Source organism: Mesoplodon mirus (genome assembly GCF_964341445.2).
Source record: "Mesoplodon mirus genome assembly, chromosome: 5".
Lineage (NCBI taxonomy): Eukaryota > Metazoa > Chordata > Mammalia > Artiodactyla > Ziphiidae > Mesoplodon > Mesoplodon mirus.
In genome coordinates, this window is record NC_138980.1 from 86,808,943 (window position 1) to 86,833,952 (window position 25,010).

General features: G+C 41.1%; 1 pseudogene across 1 annotated transcript; it reads right to left on the reverse strand.

Moving 5' to 3' along the window:
- Nucleotides 1-7,909: 7,909 nt before the first annotated feature.
- LOC309805382 (large ribosomal subunit protein eL33-like) lies at nt 7,910-22,997 on the reverse strand (annotated as a pseudogene). Its single transcript has 2 exons — nt 22,824-22,997; nt 7,910-8,320 (listed from the first exon to the last, which is right to left on the reverse strand). The product of its transcript is annotated as a large ribosomal subunit protein eL33-like (transcript).
- Nucleotides 22,998-25,010: the final 2,013 nt, after the last annotated feature.

Here is a 25,010-nt window from a genome sequence, read left to right on the forward strand (position 1 = left end):
AGCTGCTGGACAATAATTTTGATTCACCATGCTGGAGAACTGGGAGTTTTCGCAGGGCTCTAAGGAGGGTGTGTATGTCTTGCTGGGTTACCCTGCAGTGCTCTCAAGACACATTATCTAAAGCGTTATGCCTGAGGAGACGTCCAAGTAGGTGGGGGTATTTTCATGTGCCCAGCCCAGGACTCCCTGCTTCCCCGTGGTTGCCAGGCCCTGCTGCAGCTCTAATCAATTTCATTGGTTTCACTTTTGTCCCCCCTGTTCCCCAGCTCACATTCGGGTGCTTGAATATCTCTTTCTTGTATCCTATCTAGTTCAATAAGCAATTGTAAAACCAGGCAATCAGGAAGAAGCCAAGCATTCTAAATCTTATTTTTATGTTTTTCCAATAAAAAGATCTTTTCAAGACACCCAAAGTGGAAAGTATTTTGAATTGCTTTCTTTGGTAGTTTTTGAATTCCTCAGGATCACTGTTGATAACAGTCAGAATTTCTGGGCCACAGCACTAGGCTTAAAATAGTTTGAAGGCTTCTGGGGCAACCACCTGATATCAGAAGTGATTTGTTACCCATGTTAAGGAAGAATCAGATGTCATGTTATACAAGGTTAATGAGTAACAACTGTTTCATGGCTCGAGCAAGGCCCAGGCCGACTACCCTACTGTCTCCCTGCTCCGGAGAGAGCCGCAGGGTTGTAGGTAAAATAGAAGTTATTAAATCCCGACATTATTTTTTCTAGGTTTTAGATCCGCCCCATCTATCTTTGTCTCCTTTGTCCTTGTGAGGCAGCTCCTGCTATTTGAAGTCAGCTGAGTCTCTGTGAAAGGCCAAGTTGTCTCCTCATTGTCAAGGAGACCAGAAAATAGAACCTGGATAGCAAAACAAATTCTTTGTGGGAGTAGGTGATGCTTCAATGTGGAAAATCTGAAACCGCGTAGATTTCCTGCTTCTTCCTGGAGCTGACCTCTGCTGGGGTTTTGTGAGGGGCTGTCTCCAATCTAACATTAAGCAGCCACTGTGTAATCACCAGTCATGAAATAACTGTTGTTCTATGCCTGTATTTCACAAAGTGTGGTCTCTGGGCCTGAAGCATCAGATTCACTCGTAAAAATATCTCTGGGTCTGGGTTGTCGGAATCTGCATTTTTTTAAAGCATGCGTCCCAGGTAATCTCATACTCCCTGATGGATAAGAATCCACTGTCCTAGTGGGTAAGTGTACATTTATTTGTTATTATTTGTTTGCTTCAAGAAAACATATAGTAGCAGCAGCAAATTAAAAATAGGCTTCTTGCTTGTGGCTATGTCAAACAATCTAAGCTGACTTCTGGCTTTATGGCATCTTGTCACAGCCCCTTATCATTCCATCGTTGGTTGAGTTAGTTGGGTGTGGTGGAGATGACTAGTTATGAACTGACAATTCGTGCTCTCCCCTCCTTGTGACACAGAGTTGTTCCTGGGAAGTGGCTGCCCAGCCACGGACACCTTGGCTCACTTGACTCCAAAAGTGGCCTGTGACTAGTTTTCCCAGTGGAAAGGAGCTAAAATGATGTGTGTCATATCGTCCCCTTTGACCTGAGTGCGGAGGGTCTGAGGCCCAAGTAAGGGATGAATGGAGCCTGGGTCCCTGGATTACCATGTGCCAGGAGTACCTGCTTTGGACTTTTGCCTCAGTGAAAAGTGAGCTTTTATAGTGTTGAGCTACTGAGATTTTGAGGTATCAACAGCTTTTGTTACCCCAGGTCAATCGTAGAGTTTGGCCTGTTAGGTAGTTCTGGGTGAGAACTATGTTCTTTCTTAGCTCAGATTTAAGATATGTACAGGTTTCTCAAGCACACCTAGGCCTCTTCTGAAAAGTAGCACCAGTCTTAGGAAAGTGGGTCCAAGTCCCAGTTCTGCCACTTACTGCCTGTGTAATTTTAGACAAATCACTCAATGACTTGAGCCTCAGCTTCTTCCATTATTTAGTGAGAATAATAATACGGTGTTACTTGCCTCTCAAGATGTGTGTGAAGGTCATGCATTTGCTTGTGAATACGTGTTGCAAACTTGAAGTGCTGTTATACAAATAGGAGGGATGACTTCGTTCTTTTCTTACAGACCTGGAGCGAAATGCTATTTTCTACCTTCAATATTTTCAGTAGCTTCCCAAGTCTCGATTTTTTTTTCCCCTTTAGAAAATGAGGATACTAAAATTTACTTGCATTATTGTGAGGATAAAATGAGATAATATATGTGATGGTGTCCAGCACAAGACCAAGCATATTGCTGGAACTCAGAAAAGTGTTAGTTCCCTTCCCTGCAGCACTGTGTGCTTCAGGGAGAGTCCATGTAGGCTGATGATAAAATGAACTGAGTTCTCCTGTTGCTTGTATTTTATTCACCTCTGTCAACACGTGAGATGACTTTCACTGTATCATCGGTCCCGTTCTTCCCCGTTCTTGATGATGGCAGGAAAGATGGCCACGGATGAGCTTTGTGCCTGTGTGTAAGCGTTGCCTCCTTCCATTTTTTCTCCTACGAAGATGGAAACTCTAGTTATGGTGAGTCTGATGGAGAGCTCACTGAAGCCCCCGGCCAGCCTGACCCTGACAGTCAGACCCTCGTTTTGCTTATGCTTCCTCACCTGCTGTCCTTTTCTGTTCCCGGTTTCATCTTCACTTGGCTTCTTCTTTCCCCTGGAGTCCTCTTGCTAATTTACTTGATCAGAAATTCAAGACACAGAAAACTGGTTCTAAAATAATATTTTATAAGTGTAATGATAATTCCTGCAGTTTATTTGTCTACTGTGTTACCGTTTTTCAAAGTACTTTCACCTGAGTTATTTTGTTTGCTCACGCTTGGTTTTCACAGACTCACAGCTATGAAAGACTCACCATTCTTTTGCTTATCTTAGGTGCATTTATTGGGCATAATACCATGTAAGGCTTCTGAGAGGATGGGGTGGAGGGTAGAGGGGACAGAGAGCTAATATTTATCAATTATGCATTTTTTGCCAAGTTAGTTTTAATTGAAGGTAGCTAATTTCATTCTCTCAATAATTTTTCCAAAGTATCCCAAGCGCCTAGCCCAATTCTTATGGGTGTTTTAAGTTCTATCAACTGTAAAATTCCACAGGGAGCTTAAAAAACTCATCCAAAGTCAAAAAGCTACTTGGTGGTGGAGATGAGGTTTAAGTTCTGGTCTCTTTGCTCCCATAGCCCATGCTCTTTTCTTGGTGTTAACGTCTCTGGAAGATGGATCAAGGGACATAAGTAATTGCTGTACAAATAGTCGCATGTCCTGTTATTTGGGGAGCAAAGACACAAACGTGTGAGTAAGGCAAGGGATTCTTTCTCTCATCCTCCCTCCTCTCCTTTCCTCCTGCTACATTTATTATCCATTATGTGGCACCCAGTGTTCCAGGCTCTGGGCTACAGCATCCCCCGTCTTGTAGCTATCAGTCTAACAGGCAAGACAAATTGGTAAACAGCTAGACAAATAATCTAATGTGCAGTAATGATAACTGCTAAGAAGGACAGTAAAGCAGGGCAAGAGGTAAACAGCAACAGAGCTTGTATATTGGAGGGGGTGGTCAGGGAAGGTGACATTTGTGTAGGTGACACCTGAGTTGGTGACATCTGAGCAGAGACTTGAATGAAGAGAAAGCTTGCAAGGAGGTGGGGTGGGGAAGGGAACAGCACATGTGAGACCCAAGGCAGGAACTGGCTTAGTGTTTTGTGAGTTCAGAGTGCATCTGGGTTGGAGAAAACCCAGGAGGGTTTTGGGCGTAAAGCTGGAAAGTTCAGGAGAGGCTTGTGGGTGGGCTGTGAAGATTTCAGATTTTGTTCTGAGTGAAGTTAGAAGCCATTAGAGAATTTTGATCAGAGAAGTGATAGGATCTGACTTAACATTTAAAGAGAATCATGGTAGATATAGTGTGTAGATTAGATTTTAGGGGTCAAGGAGCCCAGTTCAGAGTCTATTGAATTTGACCACACATGAGAAAACCCAACATGAATGGTACTGAAACAAATACTTCAACACTTCATTCTTTCATTTTGTTCTTATCTTTGGATCTTTAATTTCCATTTTTTGTAATTCTCTTTAAATTTCTTATATTCTTCCTATGTTCAAGGTACTGTGAAAGTTGCCTTTCATGTCTTTATCCCTTTCTTTAAACCTTTTCCTACCATCTAGATTTTTTTTTCTAAACCAAATTACAGGTTGTTCCACTTATCTCAACAGAGGTAGAAAGAAATCAATTGCTTTGGGTTTTTAATAACACTAAACTAGCTGCAGACCTAAAACGAAATGAACTAACATGAGACTGATGTCAGGCCAGCCCGCCTTCAGTGACAACACGCTTTCTCAATGACAGCAGGCTAACCCTGGAAACAGTTGGGACAAAGGCCTGAGTTTGTAATCAGCTTCAAACTTGGACTCTTCCATTTGGGTAGCACTTGCTGTTTTCCCACTGAAGAGGGTGATTGAATGGAGACGATTATACATCACATGCCACTAAGAGCTATTAATATAGGTAGAATAATTGAGCAAGCGTACTTGCTGGAAAATGTAACTACTTTACACATCATTGTAAAATGTTTTCCAGGCTATACTGGCATCCCTTCAGCCATGAAAACATTCAGATGTTAGAAAAAAAAAAAAAAGATGCTTCCTGAACACTTAACCATAAAAGTAAATGATATTGCTTTAGACTGCTCTGTTAACACTCCAACCATCTACACATGGAAGTTATTACGTACCCTGTGTTTGTTTAAATGTTGATGTTGTCATGCCAGCTCTGTTGTTTGTTAGTATAATGCTTACTTCTGTGCAAATGAGTGAACAGCCCTTCAACAGCTTTTTTTGGGAAACATTCCTCCGCTAAAGAACGAGTCTCTCCTAAATACATTATGACGATTTTATGTCTTCTCTCTAATTTACAATATTCTTGGGTTTTGAAGCTGGATTCTGTTCATGTATAATTACTCTCACATTGCTACGAGGGGCCAAATTACGGGAATGATAGAGCATCCGAAGACTGGATCTGGGAAGAGCTTTAAGCAGGTCAGCTGCCTTTGCTCATGCTGTTTCCCAATACACATGGCATTTTCTATCAGTGTGTACTTGTCCAAATCCTCTTGCTTAAAGGTCAAGCTTAAATCTCACTTCCTGGAAGAAGTTGTACTTGAGTCGTTTAGCACATGTAATCACTCTCCTTTCTCAGAGAAAAGGGACAAGAATGGATATTTTCTTAGCAACTCCTGTGTTGGATCATCACCTATCTCATCTAATCTTTACACAAGGACTCCATGAAATAGGTATTATTATTTTGGTTTGGCAAAGGGAAATGAACTGACGTATCCATGGTCACCTAGCTAGGAGGTAGGACAGTCAGGATGGGAATTCAGGTCTGTCTGACAGTAAAACTCTTTCTGCCATGCTGTATGACTTCTTAGAACTTTCAAGGTGTTTAGAGCAAGATACACATTCCTTAGCACCGTCTTGGATACTGTTGCTTGGTATTTGCAATTGTTTCATGTGTGGGTTTTCTACTCCCAGCAATGGTTGAATGCCTTTGGAAGCAGTTGCTAGAAACACAAAGAAGACGTGTCCTCCACCTCGTGGCAGTTTGGCACAGAGTTACAAACATGAAGTGAAAGATATTTCCTAACCCATTATAGGGAGTCCGATGGAAGTCTACAGAGGATACTGAGGGAGACACAAAGATGGAGTGGTCTCTTTCTTCTACCTGTTGACGTTGGGGTAAGGGTGGGTGGGAACAGAAAAGATTTTGTAGAGAGATGATACTTTAGTTCTTCAGATGAGCAGGTATTTGTCAGGAACCAGGAAGACTTGGTTCAGGGGGAGGGGAACTGAGGAGAGGCTTAAAGGGGAAAACATCCCGGGCAACAAGAAGGCACTGGGCCAGGAACCCCAGCCAGTTGTGTGTGCTGCAGAGTGGTAAACAGCTCAGTATTATTGGATCACACATTGAGAGGGCAGGGCAAGGGGGACATCCAGACAAGAGGCTAGAGGGAGAGGAGGGCAGGGGCCAGGACGTGGGTTTCTTGAATACTTACCGAGTTTGAATTTTATTCATTGTTTCTTATGCCATTGAAAGATTTTAAACAGGGGTACAGTTTAATCCAACACAGAACTTTGTTTTATATATGTATGTGGTAGGGGAATTATTTGGAAGGTACTTAAATAGTGGACGGGAGGGCAGTTAGGAGACTATTGCAGTTATCCTGGCAGGAGGTGATGAGGACCTGGATTAGTGAGGTGCCATGAGGTAGGAGGGTAGTCATGGAGACACAGGCAGTCTAGTTTTCTTCTGTGGACTGCCTGGAATGCTTCTTGTGGGTAGGGCTCATCTCATACTCTGTTGGTCTTTACAGCACCATCCCAAACACGTGGACTCCCTATTTCTTACACCTGCAGTGCTAAGAGCTGCATTTGCTGTAAAATAATGAATCAGAGGGGAGATGACTGCAAAGCATGACAGTCCTTTAGCCTTTGAACTGCCCCAAGACAGGGAGTGAAACTTAGCCCTCCTTTCTGCAGTGTCCCCGTGTGGGCAAAATTACCATCATCATTAGCTGGTATTAGAAGCAGTGAATTGTAGATGAAAATAACTTCAGAATTAAAAATAACTTTTTCAGAAAAGCCAGGAGGAAAAATCAGAATGATTACCAAAATAATTTTTCTAGCAGGACTCTGGCTATTTATATTCCCGTATAAGTGAAACTGAATTATATGAACGAGTGTTAAAGCAATTTAAGTGTTTCAAGTTCTTAATTGTGTGTCCTTGAAGCCTATCATATTTGTGGTGGGTAGCTGTAAATCTGTGTTGACAGGTGTAAATTTACACTAATAAATTAATAACACAAGTAAGAAAGCAAACCCCAGCTCCTAGGATGCTGGGTTAGCTATAGAACTAACAGTATCAAGAAAACACAGATCCAATGTCACAGATCCAATCCAATCAATTCCGATTGATTTTTCCTCTTGATCAGATTAAGATGTGTACAGATGAAATTATAACACTTGGTATTTTTCTCACCTGTGTTTTTCACTTATTAAACTTATTCATCACACTTCTCTACCATTTCTATATCTAGGGGTCTGCTTTAAAGGTGAACTAAAAAAATTAAATACACAGCATCTCTAATGAAGGCTCTGGCAGAGTTTTCCATTCTCTCTATGTGCTGTGACACCGTGAACCTCAGCAAGCTGTTTATCTTCCACGTTCCAGTTTCTAGATTTCGTCTCAAGATCTGTGACAGCTCAGTAAGTGAATGTTTTCTTGTTTGGGGTCCTCTGTACTTCATTTCGAATCTCCTTAAAAAGGGGGGATTCTGGGCTTCCCTGGTGGCGCAGTGGTTGAGAGTCTGCCTGCCGATGCAGGGGACATGGGTTCGTACCCCAGTCCGGGAAGATCCCACATGCTGCGGAGTGGCTGGGCCCGTGAGCCATGACCGCTGAGCCTGCACGTCCGGAGCCTGTGCTCTGCAACGGGAGAGGCTACAACAGTGAGAGGCCCGTGTACCACAAAAAAAAAAGGGGGGGGGGGACTCTGTCTTGTCATCTTTGATCATCTTCAGTTCCTAATAAAATGTCTTGGCACCTAACAGGTGTCATTTAGTCTATGCTAGATGAATAAGGACAAATGTCTGTCCTTCTGGTACAGAGAATATTGTTTTTTGGTGTGAGATTGGGTGAAAGAAGGAGATACTAGTAAACTAAGTTGATAGAAATCATTGAGAAAGTAGGAAAACACCTGGCATGGCACATGATATGTTCAGTTTTATGTAGGCTCAGTTCACCAAAAACATCATCTTAAATGAAACCATTTCGGTGGATTTTTTGTTTTTTCTTTTTTTAACAAGAGAACAAATCCATACTTTTATTTATTTACTTTTCAATAAGTTTAAATCCTTGAAGGGTACAGCATCACTTGGATTCTGTGTCCAATGGCCTTAGCAGGAAGGTTGCTTTGGAATTTGGCACGAACCATGCCACTGTTTCCATGAATACAAGTTACATTTCCCCAGATTACTCTGGTTTTGTTCGAGTTTCCACCAGGAGTTACTGTGTTGTTCTTTGCTTTGTGCACATAAGCACACCTCTGGCCTACATAGAATTCAGTTTCATCTCAAGCATAAACATCTTCAATTTTAAGAAGAGCTGTGTGCTCCCTCAAGTTCCAGGGACCCCACTTATAGCCAGCAAAAATGGCCTTGGACCACAGCCTTCCAGACGTATTTGTCAGTTTAGAAGTCCTGTGCCCAGTAGGCCTCCAAGGGCTCCAAGGCGGCTGAGAGAGCCTTTTTGGTGTGATCTTCAGGATATTGACCTCTTAAGCTCTGAACCATGAACAATTATTTTTTAACAGTAATATCCACTTAAACATTCAGACTTAGAAGAACAAGTCTTCAGGAACTTCTTTCTGAAAAAGAGAGATGCTACAAAATCTTGATCATATGTACAGATAGCTAAACCCTGAAGGCCTGCGTGCACAGCTCGAGAGGTTATATTGTTAGCTCTGCCTCTAGTGGGGGGGTTGAGCTGGGTGGGACACCAATCACCCCCATGGCCACCTGGGCTGCTCTGCCTCTTCAAATTGACTAGGCAAGACTCTCCATCCTCTTGATCATGGAAGAAATGATTTTAGCTTTTCACCATTGAGTATGATGTTAGCTGTGGGTTTGTCATCTATGGCCTTTATTATGTTGAAGTAGGTTCCCTCTATGCCCACTTTCTGGAGAGTTTTTATCATGAATGGATGTTGAAAGTTATCAAAAGCTTTTTCTGCATCTATTGAGATGATTGTATGGTTTTTATTTTTCGATTTGTTAATGTGGTGTATCACACTGATTGAGCTGTAGATATTGAAAAAATCATTGCATCACAGGGATAAATTCCACTTGATCATGGCGTATGATCCTTTTAATGTGTTGTTGGATTTGGTTTGCTAGTATTTTGTTGAGGATTTTTGTGTCTATGATCATTAGTGATACTGGTCTGTAATTTTCTTTTTTTGTGATATTTTTGTCTGGTTTTGGTATCAGGGTGATGGTGGCCTCATAGAATGAATTTGGGAGTATTCCTTCCTCTGCAACTTTTTAGAATAGTTTCTGAAGTATAGGTGTTAACTCTTCTCTGGGTGTTTGACACAATTTTCCTGTGAAGCCATCTGGTCCTGGGCTTTTGTTTTTTGGGAGTTTTAAAATTACTGATTCAGTTTCATTACTGATAATTCATCTGTTCATATTTCCTCTTTCTTCCTGGTTCAGTCTTGGGAGATTGTACCTTTCTAAGAACTTGTCCATTTCTTCTAGGTTGTCTTCATATGCAGTCTGCCTGTACTAGTTTCCTACTGCTGCCATAACAGTTTACCACAAAGTTACTCATTTACAGCCACTTCCACAGTTCTGTAGATCAGAAGTCTTTGTGGGTTCTCCTGGGTTCTCTGTTCCCATTCTCACAAGGCCAAAATCAAGGTGCCAAACAGGCTGGGATCTTCCCTGGAAGCTCTGGGGAAGAATCCATTTCCAAGCTCATTCTGATTGTTGGCAGAAACAGGTTTTTGCAGTTGTAGGACTGAGATCCTCATTTCCTTACTGGCTGTCAGTCAAGGTCCACTCTCTGTTCCAGGGGCCCCCTGGGTTCCTTCCCATGTGGCCCCCTCCATCTTTAAGCCGGCAGTGGTCCATTGAATCCTTCTCTTGCTTCAAATCTATCATACTTCCCCTTTGCCTTTCTCTTCTACCACCAGCCAGAACATGTTCTCTGCTTTTAAGGATGCATGTGTTACACTGGGTTACTCAGACAGTCCAGGGTAATCTCCCCATGTTAAGGTGAACAAGCTAGAAGCCTTAAAGTTCCACCTGCAAAGTCCTTTTTGTCATGTAACAAAACATATTCATGTGTGTGATATCTTAGAGTCACAGTTTCTGGGGACTAGGGTGAGGCATTTTTAAGAGGCCATCTTAGAAATTCTGTTACCACACCTCCCCAAAAGGAGGTCTTCTATAGAGGGTATCTATGGGTGACAGTCCATTAACAAAGCACTGTCACTTTGCATATAGCCTCGATGAGTTCACTTTTAGGTCTAGTTTCTGAAAATGAGACATTTTATTTGATTCATAGCAAAAGAAACCAGGTAACCAACAATAAGAGGACTGAAACTTAGGATGTGTTTCATGGGCATGTAGGAACTTGCCTGTGCACAGAAGGTGTCAGTTCATCTCATGGTCGCTCAGCTATGTTATGGGTACTGGTAGCACCATGTGTTGTGCTTTGAATATATCATATCTCAGTGCAGCATTGAATGAGAACATGGATGCTGACGACTGTCAAATCTCAGGTAGTAAATTTATGTAGTGGGAATTACCACTCTTTGGGATAAAGCTTCCTTTTTTTTTCCAAGCTAGAAAATGCTTATAGGAACAATTCATGTCATGAAGGACTATCACTGTATATATGCTCCTATCACCGCTTCCAGGTGACATGCAAGAGAAGCTATTTAACTTTTAGTTACTAATTCAATAAGGAATTTCAATAACCCAACAAATTAAAATAAGTAGGAAGTGCAGATTTAATACTTGAACGTATACCATCAATCTTAAACTTGCTAAATAAGAAAATCAAACTCAATTTTCATACTGAAGAATAAAGGGATTACTATGTAGTATTTGACCCCCAAAAGGTGTTGTTAAGGTAATGTTATAATCGATGGAAACTGAGAATTTAGGAAATGAGAGAACATGAAGCCATACATCAAAAGTGCCCTAAGACAAATACAGGTAGTAAATCTCTACATTACATATTTTATACAAGATGCCTATTTTATACATTCTGTTTTATACATCCCCCCACCTTGTATGTTTTTCAGGCTTGTTGGTTTGCTTATTAGCTTTTAGAGTATGGACTTTTATTTTTCTGTTTTTTTTTTTTTTTCGGTACGCGGGCCTCTCACTGTTGTGGCCTCTCCCGTTGCGGAGCACAGGCTCTGGACGCACAGGCTCAGCGGCCATGGCTCACGGGCCCAGCTGCTCTGTGGCATGTGGGATCCTCCCAGACCGGGGCACGAACCCGTGCCCCCTGCATCGGCAGGCGGACTCTCAACCACTGCACCACCAGGGAAGCTCTGGACTTTTTTTTTTTTTAATAGATCTTTATTGGAGTATAATTTCTTCACAATACTGTGTTAGTTTCTGTTGTACACCAAAGTGAATCAGCCATATGCATACACATGTCCCCATATCTCCTCCCTCTTGAGCCTCCCTCCCACCCTCCCTATCCCACCCCTCTAGGTCATTGCAAAGCACCGAGCTGCTCTCCCTGTGCTATGCTGCTGCTTCCCACTAGCTATCTATTTTACATTTGGTAGTGCACATCTGTCGATGCTACTCAACATCACTAATCATTAGTAGGTACTTTTTTTTTTTTTTTTTTTTTGCGGTACGCGGGCCTCTCACTGTTGTGGCCTCTCCCGTTGCAGAGCACATGCTCCGGACGCGCAGGCTCAGCGGCCATGGCTCACGGGCCTAGCCCCTCCGTGGCATGTGGGATCTTCCCGGACCGGGGCGCGAACCCGTGTCCCCTGCATCAGCAGGCGGACTCTCAACCACTGCGCCACCAGGGAAGCCCTAGTATGTACTTTTATGGAAGAAAAATATGTAATGATTTGGGATGGGAAAGAAATGTTATAATAGTAAAGAAAGCATTAACTAGATTTATTAAAATTTAAAAATAAATGTGAAGTGGTATAATATGGATGACTGTGTACTGACCTGATAAGCAATTTCCATACATAACTTTTGATGACATTGTGAGATGTTATGACCATTGGTGAGATATCATATTCTGCAGACATTTCTGTGTCTTTAACATGAGAATGATGGAATCTTCTCTGAGTTTTCTCCCGTGAGACCACTTGTAAGAGCAAAGCTAGTTGGTACTTATTTAATGCACTGAGGTCCTTTGCAGGGCACCTTTAAAGCACTATTTTGATTTAATTCTGAATCAACTGTATTCCTGAGTTTGGAAAATCAAATTTTAACATGAACTTGCAAATAGCCCCGGTGCTTCACCCCTAATTCATATTCCAGCAACCTTCACTGTAGCAGGAAGCAGAGTCAAGCTGTTGCCATGAAGATTGTTTCAAGAGCTCAGAAATCCTCCAGGGACCCCTTTATCACTGCTTTTCAAAGAAACCTTTATTCCTCTCTTCTCCTGTTTCCTGCAAAGGGAGTTGTGTCCAATACTTGAGGACATGGTGAGGCCAACAAGGACCTGAGGACTCCTCCAGGACTGTGATCTTCCGAATTGTGAAATCTATCATTCTGGTCCTTATCTTTCTTTCTTCCCACTCTACCACACTGTAACAAATGCTGTTATTTTGTGAAACTTTACTGTATGGTAAAACCTGCTTTTTCATTTTTAAAGGACTGTGCTCCCAGGCCAATTGGCATTTGTTTTGTTTTAAGTCTTCTGTGTAAAGGTCCATCAGACTCATTAAAGTAACATTTTTGGACTCTATTATCTATTTGAAGATCTTAATTGATATACAATTTTCTTTATTAATGGGCACCAAAAAGTGTCTTAATCTAAGCCAATAATGTTAACTTTTATTTCAAGGTATGTTATGCTTACATATTTTTTTCCTCTGAAAGGTGATGAGATAGTAAAAAAAAAAAAAAGTAGAAAAAAGTGTGTATTGATATTGCTAATTTCAGATATGAATGTATAGGCAAAGTTAATATATGGATTTAATGTATTTTCAGTAAATTTAGAAATAAAAATCATCTCTCGTATTTCATCTTATATGAGGTAACTGGGAACTGCTATTTCACTTTTGAAAGGAAAAATAGAGGCTTTTTATTTTATTTTTTTGGCCACACCCAGCAGCATACGGGATCTTAGTTCCCCGACCAGGGATCAAACCCGTGCCCACTGCAGTGGAAGCAAAGAGTCCTAACCATTGGACCACCAGGGAATTCCCAGGAAAAATTGAAGCTTTTTAACGTCACAACATTCTTAGGGAAGCATAGTTGTCCTATTTCATAGGGGACATGGAGAAAGAGAAAATAATGTAGATTTTTAGGGAGGCTAAAGGAGGTGGACTTTCTCAATCATATTTATACTCAGTCCAATAGATCTTAACATTTTCTTCTGAAAAGAATATTAATCTTGGTCATGCATTATCAGACTAGGCCGTGAGTACATTCTGGCAGAATATGGATGTATATGAAAGTAGAATATGAGTATATATGAAATATATTATATGCAATATATATATATTATTTATAATGAGGCAGAAGCTAAATTTGTGTTTATTTTTGAGCTAAAACATTAGAGTTCAGGAATTCCCTGGCAGTCCAGTGGTTAGGACTTGGTGCTTTCACTGCCGGGGCCAGGGTTCAATCCCTGGTTGAGGAACTAAGATCCTGCAAGCTGCGTGGTGTGGCCTAAATAAATAAATAAAATAAAACATTAGAGTTCAAAGACATTACAGCTTATGGGAAAGCAAAAATGACCCATGAAGTATGAATTTATTCTTCTCTGAAGTAAGGGCTTTTTCAGTGGCAAAGCTTGAGAATGCTGATCTGTATGATGGGGAAATTAGTGTTTGGACAAGAAATAAACTAATATATTCTGTTATGGTCTAGAAAGGAAAATAATACTTGCCTTCAGGTATTTAGAATTACTGTACAGATCCAGGCTTACAGTAAGATGACCATTTTCCCATTTTCAATTATTTGAGGATATAAAAACAAAACAAATATCATTGTTGAGTACATGCTATATACAAGCCAGAACTGTATGTACTGAAGTGGCCAGGACAGGTAGAATTCATGGCCATCAGGAGGGCAGGCCCTGGCCAAGATTCAGGGTAGCAGGAAAGGTCTAGCCAGGTGGATGGAACATAATGTCCCATAACATATGGAAATTGGCAAGTGGGAACAAATGATTTCTTAGCAAGTTAGAGGCCTCGGGCTGGTCTAAAGGAGGTAAAAAGAATATATTGACAAACGGGTGGAAACAAAATAATGAAATGTCCAGAGGGATGCATTTGGAAAGCATCAAGTCGACCTGGTTGCAGGTAGGAAAACCAAGTCCTTGGGAGCGGAAGAAAGTGACCGGCAAGATTTCTAGTTTAGCGGAATCAAGGCATAGGGCTTATCATCAACCTGGGACTCAGCAGGCAGGAACCTTCCAGGGATCTGGGGTCAAGACTGTTTATGGTTTCTTAGAAAACTGCTGTCTTGAATGGGATTGGGGTGAGGCTGACAGCAAGTGTGATTTGTTGCTTGTCCCTCAATACTGACCTGAGTAGCTCATGATGGTTACCTTGTCAGAAAAGGGGACTAATTCTAGAGTTCAGAATAAGGAAGAAAATGCAGACAGTAGTCATATATATAGTCTCAGGTGAGGAGTGAGGAAAGCTTCTGGCACCTCTCCAGTTGTTATGCAGGTGCAAAAATTATTTAATTTTTCTTTCTGTCTTGAATGGATATGTTACCTATTTAGTGGCATAACACACAGATTCACATTAAATGTCAATGCATACTTTAATGTCTTAATCAATGTACATACTAAATGATTTGAATTGGAAAGGGAATTTTGGGAACAGAATCCAACGTTAAGCTTGACAGGAAGTGAATATTTGGACAAGGAATACTGGAGCATTCTACTATGACATATGTTCAGGTTTAGAATAAGACTATATTTTTCAAGCCAATCTAGGGATACAAAACCAAATCTAGATACAAGGGGAATATGAAATTAAAAATTCGCTTATTAGAATGGAATTCAGACCTTCCATGGAGAACTGCAGGAGAAGTGCAGTCAGCAGTGACCTGTAGGAATGAGGACCTGGCTTGATGGAGGGAGAATGGGAGAGTCTGGTCCAGCGAGGGCAGAAGTACAGCTAGGAAGAGCCCTGGAAAACAAGTTCTCTTTCAAGCTGCACTGGAAGTAGGCATGCACTTGCTTATGCTAGACTTGAGCTTTGTGTGGCAATCAGGATCAGTACACAACACCCCCCTTTCTTTGCCCGTTCAGTTGCTGCTCTTGGGGTTTTGCAAGCTGCCTGCTCACATGAATCTCCATTTTGTCCACGTCTGGCAATAGCTGCTCGGAACCTCGCCTGTGGCAGCTGATGATTTCCAGTACCCAGGCCTGTCGTGATGCTCTCCAGGAGAGGCATCAGGCTGTCATCAGCTATTAGGCAGCCCCCAGCTGACACAAAAGGCCTTTCACTGAATGCCCTTCTCTCTCAAGCTTTTGAATTGCATATTTTGATAGCGGTTGAGGTAAGAAACAAGTTCAGAATCCAAACTGAGGCATTCAGTTGCTCTCCTAACCACTTGGCCTAATTTCTTTAGTCACTATTTTGCGGTTTGGGCCAAGTTTGCATAGTTTTGACAATTTCAAGACCTTAGATGCAACCATTGATTTCTTCAGAAGGGCTGTTCCATGGGTCCTGAAAACTGAGCATCTGGGCACTTGCTTCTCATCCTCATCATAGCCAAGGAGATGAAAAGACCACAGGTTTAAGTAAACTAGATGAAGCTAATCTTTCTTCCTCTGGACCCAGCTCAAGTCCGCTTCATTCTTCAGCAGAAGAATGTCAGGCCCTGCCTCTGAGGCGCTTCTCTTGTCATAGATGATGTGACACAACCATACTCTTGACCAGAATCTAAGACAAATCTTGACCCTAGCATGTGAGAATTACAGAGTTTTACCCAGATTTCTTCTTGCTGTTACTCTGCTACTGACCTGTACGCCTATTGTGATAACTAGGGTTCAAACTTGTTAACAATTTTGATAAAATGATTTTTCTTTCCTGCTTTTCTTGGTGCCCCTATCTTTGTTTATTATATACGTATGCTTCCAGAATCAGGGTCCAATATACTTGTGTAGTGGGTGTTTATTTATGGCTATCGTTTAAACATTATGCCTTCTTTGGTAACCACATCCCAAATTTCTTCAGGGGCCATGCAGAGATGGAATACATGACCCAGTTTTAAGTCATTCATGTTTCACTAGCCCGTGACATGGGTTCAAAGCTAGGCGTGTGACTCAAGCAGGTTCCATCAGAATGAGAACAAGAGCTGTTCTGTAGACTCTATCAATAAACACAGGCTTTAGTTTTTGCAAGCTAAGGTCTAAGGAACTGTATGGTATGGAGCTTTAGCAATCATTTATGGGCCATTGATGGTGACTGTGTTAAACAATGAAGCTAATATACAGAGGAGAGGAGAGCTAAGTAGAGGTGACAGAAGCAGACCATCTTGTGACATCATTTGAATCCTTCCAAGAATTCATGTCTTTATTATGTTTTTTAATTGAAGTATAGTTGGTTTACAATGTTGTGTTAGTTTCTGGTGTGTAGCAGCGTGATTCCATTATATATAGGTATCTCAAGAATCTGTGTCTTAACCCAACTGTCAGTCAGTTTATTCTCTACTTTGCTTTAACAAGTTTGTCTTGGATTTTCGGTATCTTGAATTTAAAAAAAAGTAACTGAGCATTTCAATCTAATGCTTGGGCTTGTCTAACTGCTGACAGGCTTCTTGATATCACCTGTGGCCTGGGTCTCTGATCATCTTCACCCACCTTCATACTTTCTATTTCTATGCTGGGTTTACACCCTGTTGGGACATCGATGCTCTTTTATAGTCTGGATGAAATTCCAAGATATAATAACTGTGTTTTTCCCCTTGAGTATTTTAGGAAAGCTTAATGACTCAATAAATAAATTACCTCTTCAATAACTCAAAGTGGAGAGGCTTCAAGGAATTTCACATAACTGACCACCGGGTACACAAATATATTAAGGTCAGTGGCTCATTAGTTTTTCTTTCTCTATCGTGGATATTGTTATATCATTTTACTTTCTTTGATTGTGACCTTTCTGACATTCTGCTTGGCTGGCAAGTAACAAGATAACTGCTCATAAAGGGAAGAGATGATGAAAGAGATTTCTGTAATAGATTTTACTATAATGGGATCAGAATGGCAGGGAAAGAAAAGGAGTAGTTAGAGGCAAAACAGCCCATGGTTCTCACTACTATGCATCTTGTGGTTTTCTGAGAAATTAAAGATGACCTGAGAAGCGAGGTTCAAACAACACATTTTGAAATCAGTAACAGTCCTAGGGACCTTCTCCTATAGACTGTGTGAGAATGGAGGTTGGTTCTAGGTATTATGTTGAAGCCCAATCTGTGTTTCAAAATAAAGGCCAACTTAAGCCTTTTAGCAATACTAACAATGCCCTGTGGTAAAAGTTCCCATTCTACTCCTTGTGGTATCCAGTACTTCTTTTCACCCTAATTGTACCTTTTTAATTGGAGCTTTCCCCAAACTCTTCTTTTTTTTATGATTCATTCTGTGCTGAGGGGATACAGATGCCTCATGGGTCAAAACCAAACCAAACCAAACCCAACATAACTGCTCCACAGAAAATTGAGAAACACCTGAAGTTTTCTCCATTTTTGGCCCTCTCTTTCCTTGATTGCTTCCAGCTCTCCTTCTCTGCCCTTCTACTGAGGTTCTCCCCTCTGCTTTTTGATTCTGATCCATTGTGTAAAACATTTCAGCTCAGTGCTAAGAAAGTAGCTAGGAAAGAAGCTTGCAATATGAGGGTCAGAGAACTTCTGGAGATAAGGGGGAGTGACAAGGGCTTGATGCTTTTAATTTGAAAAGTCTTCATAGAAGAGCTTAAATATGAACAGTTTTGAAAAAAGGAGAGTCATCATGATTTAAACAGAGAAAATATAAGGGATTACTAGGAAAATGAGTCAGCTGGAGAAGATAGTCCACCTTTGTTAGTTAGAATTAGATTCAGTTGTTAATAGGAAATATTAGAATTAAAAATATTAAACAAAAAAAGTTTATGAAACATCAGTATGTTAGTATGTTAACGTGACACTGTAAACACTAGTCTGGTGCTTTGTGGTCATCAGGGATCCAGGTTCCTATCATTCTTCTCTTACCATCTGAGGTCATGGCTTTCATTCTCAAAAGTATTACCTCTTGGTCCAAAATGGCTTCTGAATCTCTAGTCATCAAATGTGTTTTGTAGTTGGGAAGAAGGAAAAGAGGCAAAAGGGGAAACTTTTCTTACAGTGAAGTTGGTTTCCTTTAAGCAGTTTTCCCAGAATTCCCATACAGGACTTCTGTTTATCTCATTGACCAGAGCTTGGTCACATGGACATACCTTGCTGTAACATTGTCTGGGAAATGTAGTCTTTTAACTGGTTGCATTTCCATCCCACATAAAATCTGGTCTTGTAAGTAAGGAAGGAGGAGGGAATGGCTCTCGGATAGCAGCCTGTACTCTGCTGAAAAAATCCTTGAAATCTATGGTTGCTTTTTAGGAGATACACTAAGTTATTAGAAGCTTTACAGACCTGCAAGGAATTTGGTTCTTCTTATTTTCAATGTATGAATTGGTAAGAGTCTTAGTAAGAATATTGGCCTTGAGTGTAATGACTTGGGTATAAGAGGATGGAAATTGTGATTTCTGAGAAGGGGTTATCATTTGGTTATGAGTAAAGTAGAGAAGGATGTAAAAATATTTTAACATTTGGGGGTTAAGTATGACAAAAATGGTCAAACAGAAGTTAGAAAGGGATGAGTAGCCCACAGTAAAATATATGAATTGAACACTGAAAAAACTGAGGTAGATTTCATTTGTATGCTTGTGGTACTGGACAAGGGTGGGGAGAAAGCCTAAAATAGAGTAAACGATGGATAGTGTTTAGAAGTAAAACCAGTGCATTCTAGTGTTGAGGTTGGCCATCTGGTTGAGAGGCAAGTCATATAAAGTAAATGAGTGAAGGAGAACACTTGTAACACAATAGGGAATATTGGAGATTGTAGGGAATATTCTAAAGGGGCAGCTGCTGCTTGGCTGCAGCCAATCATTGCCATCAAAGAAATCAGGCTTAGGTCTTCTACTTTTTCAGGAGAAGATAGAAATCCAGACTTTTATATAACCTTCCAGATTTAAAAATAATTGTGCAGGTCAAGCAAATATGTCTGAAGACTGGATTTGCCCAGTGGATCAGTTTTGTAACTTCTGATCTAGTTCAACATCTTTATTTTACTGAGACTGAGAGAGATCTAGTGACTTGCCCAGGGTCACATAGCTCATCAGTAGATCCCTGCCTCTTGACTCCCCATTGTCTTCCTACTTTTAGAGCTAAGAAAGTCACATGGAACTGTTTGGTGGAAAGGAATAATCAGGGGAATTAGGCGTTTCACATAGGTTTGCAGTTAACTCCAAAAGTGCCTAGCACAGTGCTTAGCATTCAGGAGCATCTATCAATGTTAGCTCAATCTCTATGTGAATTGTTCAAAACATGTAGGTTAATGAATGAAATAGAGGAAAAGGAAAAAGCAAAAGAGTAATTATCACACCTTGGGGAGTCCCCATAATTAACCATGGAAACAAGATAATGAATTAGCAAAGATGACATCCAAGGAGCAGTCAGAAGCAGCCAGGATTTCTCTGTGAACCTCGTGCCTTTACCTTTGCCCTAATTACAGCTTTAGGCTGTAAATATTTTAATTTGGGGGTAATTTCCAGCCCTTTAATAAATTTCTTTCCAATTATACTGCCACCTTAAACTTATAGCCTCATAAGAAAGTGTTGTCTTCAGAGAATATTTCTTCTCCCCTTAGTCAAAATTAGATAGATTGATTAATTTTGGCCTAAATTTCTAAAAATGTGCAGTTGTATCTTGAGATTATCCCACCATTAGTGGTTAAGTGTCTCCAAAATAAGCAATTACTGTCACTAAAAGACAAATTTGTCAGAAGAAATGTCCTTTGAAAATCCCCTTTTTGGTATAAATATGTCCTTACGTGTCACCAAAATTTGCTGTATTATCTCAATAACATAGATCACAGGGAAATAATTTTTGAAGTGACCAATTCTATGTTAGGTTTCAGTGTGCATAGTGAAATATATTTGTAAGACACTGTTTAAAGTTCTTAGGAGAGAAGTCCCTGGAAACTAGAATTTTTAATTTAATGCTCATGTTAGAATCTTGACTAGGGAACACAATGGAAAGACCTTGGGGATCTGGTAGATTCCATAGGCAATTTATCTCAGAACTAACTGCTTTTGCAGTGGATTTTGCTTACAATAGTAACAGCCTGTATTTATAATTTGTTCTCCTGGCAATTATCTCACAAAACTGAATTACCTACAAGGTCAGTGGTGCTGGACTAAGGTTACATACTGGTAAATTTTTTTTTTGATTGGATTTATCACTATAATACCCCAGCTAAACAGTGCTGGAATGCAGTCACTAAAAAGAGAAGAAAAAATGTCTATTAATTATTTGATGTTTAGCCATGCCCTTATACATTTTTTCTTTCCTTTTTAGTTCCAAGTCACATATAAAATACCTACAGATCTCAACAAGAAAATGGGATTCTTCTCTGCTATCACCTGAAGCTGCTGTGACCATAAAACTAAAAAATTACATTTTGTCTCCTTGCCCATAAAGCATGCTACGCATGCTCTGTCTTTTCCAGATTTCCAGTGATTCCAGGTCCTGTGTCAAGGAGAATGCTTTTCTCTCTTTTGTGTAACTGTTATTCCAATTAGGTGGTTTCTAATGAGTTCTGATTTAACAGTGTTTAGCAAGACAGAACTTTAACTTTTATTTCTACTTCCTGCCTCCTTGGTGTGAAGGGCAAACCCAAGTGACCCCCGATGTACTCAGAATCCTCAGTCTTCTGCCACAATTGAAGTTCGTCTCTGGTCCTGTGGCGTTTGCCTGACTCACCCTCCCTTTGGGAGCTCCTCATGCAAATACCATTCCAGGGGCCTATTCCCTACTTTATTGGGGGTACTCAGAATTTGTCCTCAACAAGGAAAGGACCAGCATAGATTTAAACTAGAAAATTCAAGAACATCAATATTTAAGAATAATATAGACAATAGTGTGACCTTTGGGGCTTAGGCATATTTTTAGGAGATATTTTGGAGAGCTCTTCCAGATCTCTGTGTGCCCCTCCAGAGACAAACTCTTTGTAATTCTACTCTGCTCTACGTCCAAGCCAGTGTAGTATTGTGAAAAATTGCATTAACAAAATTCCAGGCTCTTACTGGAAATACGTACCTTCTTTATTGTAAATAACTCCATACAGTACCTGTAATAAGTTAGAATCAGGATGATCTTTCTGTCATGATTCTGTTTTTTAGACAATTCATGTACCTCAAACTCCACAGGATTCAATAAAATATGAATCTGAAATAATGCTGAATTTTAAAGCTTAGCATGCAGTGTATGGAAAAAATTCCTCACCATTTTTCTCACTGTCGTTTGAAGTTAGAGGTGTAGATTCATCAAACATTGGAAACACATTTTGAAAATGCCGATATCTCCATCAGTTACAGGTTTGTCATAATTAATGCTGATGCCTCCTGCTGTCCCACCATATTCTTCACTCCTAATCATTTGTCCTCTCCTTGACATGCGGCACTGTGTTCACCCAGCTCAGGGTTGTGCTCTCTCCAGTGTTCTGCGTGCCCTCACCTTCAATTTCCTACCAAGTCCATTGGCCATCCTCAAATCAAACAGGGAATTTCCAAAGCAGTCTTCATCCATTTGTCTTATGAACTTTCTCTCCCTCCATATCAATTGCATTTTCTCTCATAAACTCTATTATTTAAGACAAGTTTTAAAATGAAATATTTTGAGGGACTCCTAGCATAGAAATATATGGGGTTAACTGGGATGTGAAAATAAAATGGAACTTGATCTTTTCTGAGCTTGATATAATTTCTTTGTGAGGCTTATCTCTTAGGTTTCTCTATAGTGTGGGGTAGGGGGTGTTGGTAGGAAAGGAGAATTCTGAAGTTGCAAAATAATTCTCTGACTCCTTAATAAGCTCTTTTATCTGGCATTCTCTTTCAGGTAAATGCTTGGTTTTCAGCTTTTCTCTCTAGCTCCTTTCTGATATGGCATCTTGCCTCATGTAGGAGGAGGGCCCTATGTTATCTTGTGGTGTCGGGGCAGAGGGCCTCATTTTCTGCCAGGCATCCTCTGGATCTTCTCTGTTCTCATTGGCCTGGTGTGCATTGATGTGCATCTGACCTCTGGACTCTTAGAAATGTGTGCTGTCACTGCTGAAGTCTGTGACTCTGCCCATTTTCTTTCTTTCTTTTTTAAAAATTTCTAGTCTTTCCTCATGCTTTTATTTTTATTTATTTATTTACTTTTGGTTGCATTAGGTCTTCATTGCTGCGCAGGGGCTTCCTCTAGTTGTGGTGAGTGAGGGCTACTCTTCGTTGGGGTGCATGTGCTTCTCATTGCGGTGGCTTCTCTTGTTGTGGAGCACGGGCTCTAGGCACGCGGGCTCAGTAGTTGTGGCTCGCGGGCTCTAGAGCTCAGGCTCAGTAGTTGCGGCACATGGCCTTAGTTGTTCCGCGACATGTGAAATCTTCCCGGACCAGGGATCAAACCCGTGTCTCCTGCATTGGCAGGCGGATTCTTAACCACTGCGCCACTTTGGGGAAGTCCCCCAAACCACATATCATTCTGAAGAAGAATGGGGATCATATGAATGGTAATAAGTACTATTGTTCTGCTTCTTATCTTTATCTTTTATGTGGGAACTCTAGTCCCACACAAAGTTTTCTGTGTTTATTTCTATGATTCTTTCTCACATGTTTCTCTACGGAGCGTGAACGTATAACCAATCCTCCTCCATGGCCTCTGCTATCTGGGAAGCCCTGCTCATCCCTTCCATGGTTGTCACACTGACGATGGAGGTGATGCTGTTTAGCCAAGGAGACCATATCCGTTTACCTGTAAACCAAGTGCCCTCTGCTGCTCTGCAAATGCTTGTTGCAGGGTCCTTTGGGGAACCTGACTGCTGTGGTCATGCCGCTGCTGCCAGTTGGGGGGGCCGTGCCTCCTGGCTGCTTCCTGTCCTGCCCTGGCTGCACTCAGATGTGCAGAACCCTTCCCACACAGGGCCATGAGGAAGTGGCGAGCAGGTCACTCTCCTCCTGGTACACTAGTCAGACTTCTTAAGCCTCAGGGAGTTTTGAGGATAAAAAGCTTATTCAATATTCACTTGCCACTCAGTTCCGTGCACAGCAAATCTAACCTTCTTGCTCCTCTTTTGGTCCCTGGGGTGTTGCTGTTGGGTCAAGCCTGTAAGCCTTATTTCCTCTTTTGGGATATTTTTGTGTGTTTGGTCTTTGGGAGGTTCCTTAATTTCTCATGCAAATGCAAAATGTGTAGGCTCTTCCAACCTGTTTTCCAGACACTATATCACAGTGGTTGTAAAATTTATGCTTAATCTGGAGCTCCTACCTCCACATATAATTTAAATAAAGATTTACAGATTTACACTTTTCTGTTTACAACTGTAAATATACCAAGCAATCCCTTTTAAATCTTTCGGTCTCTTATTTTCTGGTTTGCCACATGGTTTCAACAAATTAAAGAAACACTTAAAATATCTGAATCCTCTCCCCACTCCCCCCCTTTCATGATAATGGGAATAATTGATTAAACAATCTCTGTGTGAGATTTTCTTTTTGGTAAAGGCTTGTCTTTCAGGTTTTTCTCCTCCTCCAGCTCTTTTTTTTTTTTTTTTACATCTTTATTGGAGTATAATTGCTTTACAATGGTGTGTTAGTTTCTGCTTTATAACAAAGTGAATCAGTTATACATATATTCCCATATCTCTTCCCTCTTGCATCTCCCTCCCACCCTCCCTACACCACCCCTCTAGGTGGTCACAAAGCACTGAGCTGATCTCCCTGTGCTATGCGGCTGCTTCCCACTAGCTATCTGTTTTACGTTTGGTATCTTATATTACATCTTCCTTGTTACATTGGTTTGTATGACTTTCCAGAAGAATCTGTTGCTTTCAAATTGGGGAAAAGTAAATTAAATGTAGTGAGATGGAATGAAATGACCGTCCCCCCCATTAAGATCATAAATAATCTATTGGGAGATTGCACATCCATCCTGGTTGACTCAGACAGAGCCATTCTCAGCTAATGTGTGGGCTGCTGGTGATAAAAGCAGGAACAAGTAGGAGTCAAATGTTCCTCTAGCAAATGATGTCAGTTATTTCTCAAGGTTCCCAAGAAGTAGCTTTAAAATCATCTTACTACGGGGAGCATGTTTCCTTCAGGTGAGAATAGTGGACTGAGCCTCCCTAGGATAATTAATTGATTAATTAACTAATAATTAATCAATGCCTAGTGTGATGAGATGTGCTTGCCCTTAGGGAGGAATTTAGCACCAGGCTTCTGTGGAAATAAATGAAGACCAACCAAATGGGACCAAGCAAAGGCTATTTATTCAGAGCTTACAAGGGAGTCAGCTACCATCTCTTTCGTTCTGGCAGAAACTCAAAGGTAGGCAGAAGAGTGGGAAAACTTTATAGTGGAAAAAAGGAAGGCTTCAAATATGCCCTGAATGGAGGCCGTTGGCCTGGGGAAGTTTAGGTGGGCTGACTGGAAGTGGAGCAGCCTATGTGATTGGTTCAGGGTACATACTTGGCTTTTTCTGGTTGGTCCTCAGTTGGAAGCGGGACAAAAATGAAGGAATCCATCAGTTATTAATCAGGTTCTGGCTGTTTGGGCTAATTGTTACAGGGGTTCTTGTTTGGCTTCCTGGACTGGTGGCTGGAGATAGTGGTCTGGCTTCCTGCAAGCCTGACGTAACAGGCTGCCCTCCTGGTCTGTCTACTGTAGATCATGGGTTGGTGGTTGCTGCAGAAGGTGGGCCAGAATGTTGCTGCCTGGCCTGGCCACAGTCTGTTCGTATATTCAGTCCCTCATTTCACTTGTGGAGAGTCAACCAAAGTCAGGCCCCTTACTGTTTCCCTTCACACAGTTACGGCACCAGAGCTCATCCAGCCTTTTCTTTTTTTTTTTTTTTTTTTTTTTGTGGTACGCGGGCCTCTCACTGTTGTGGCCTCTCCCGCTGCGGAGCACAGGCTCCGGACGCGCAGGCTCAGCGGCCATGGCT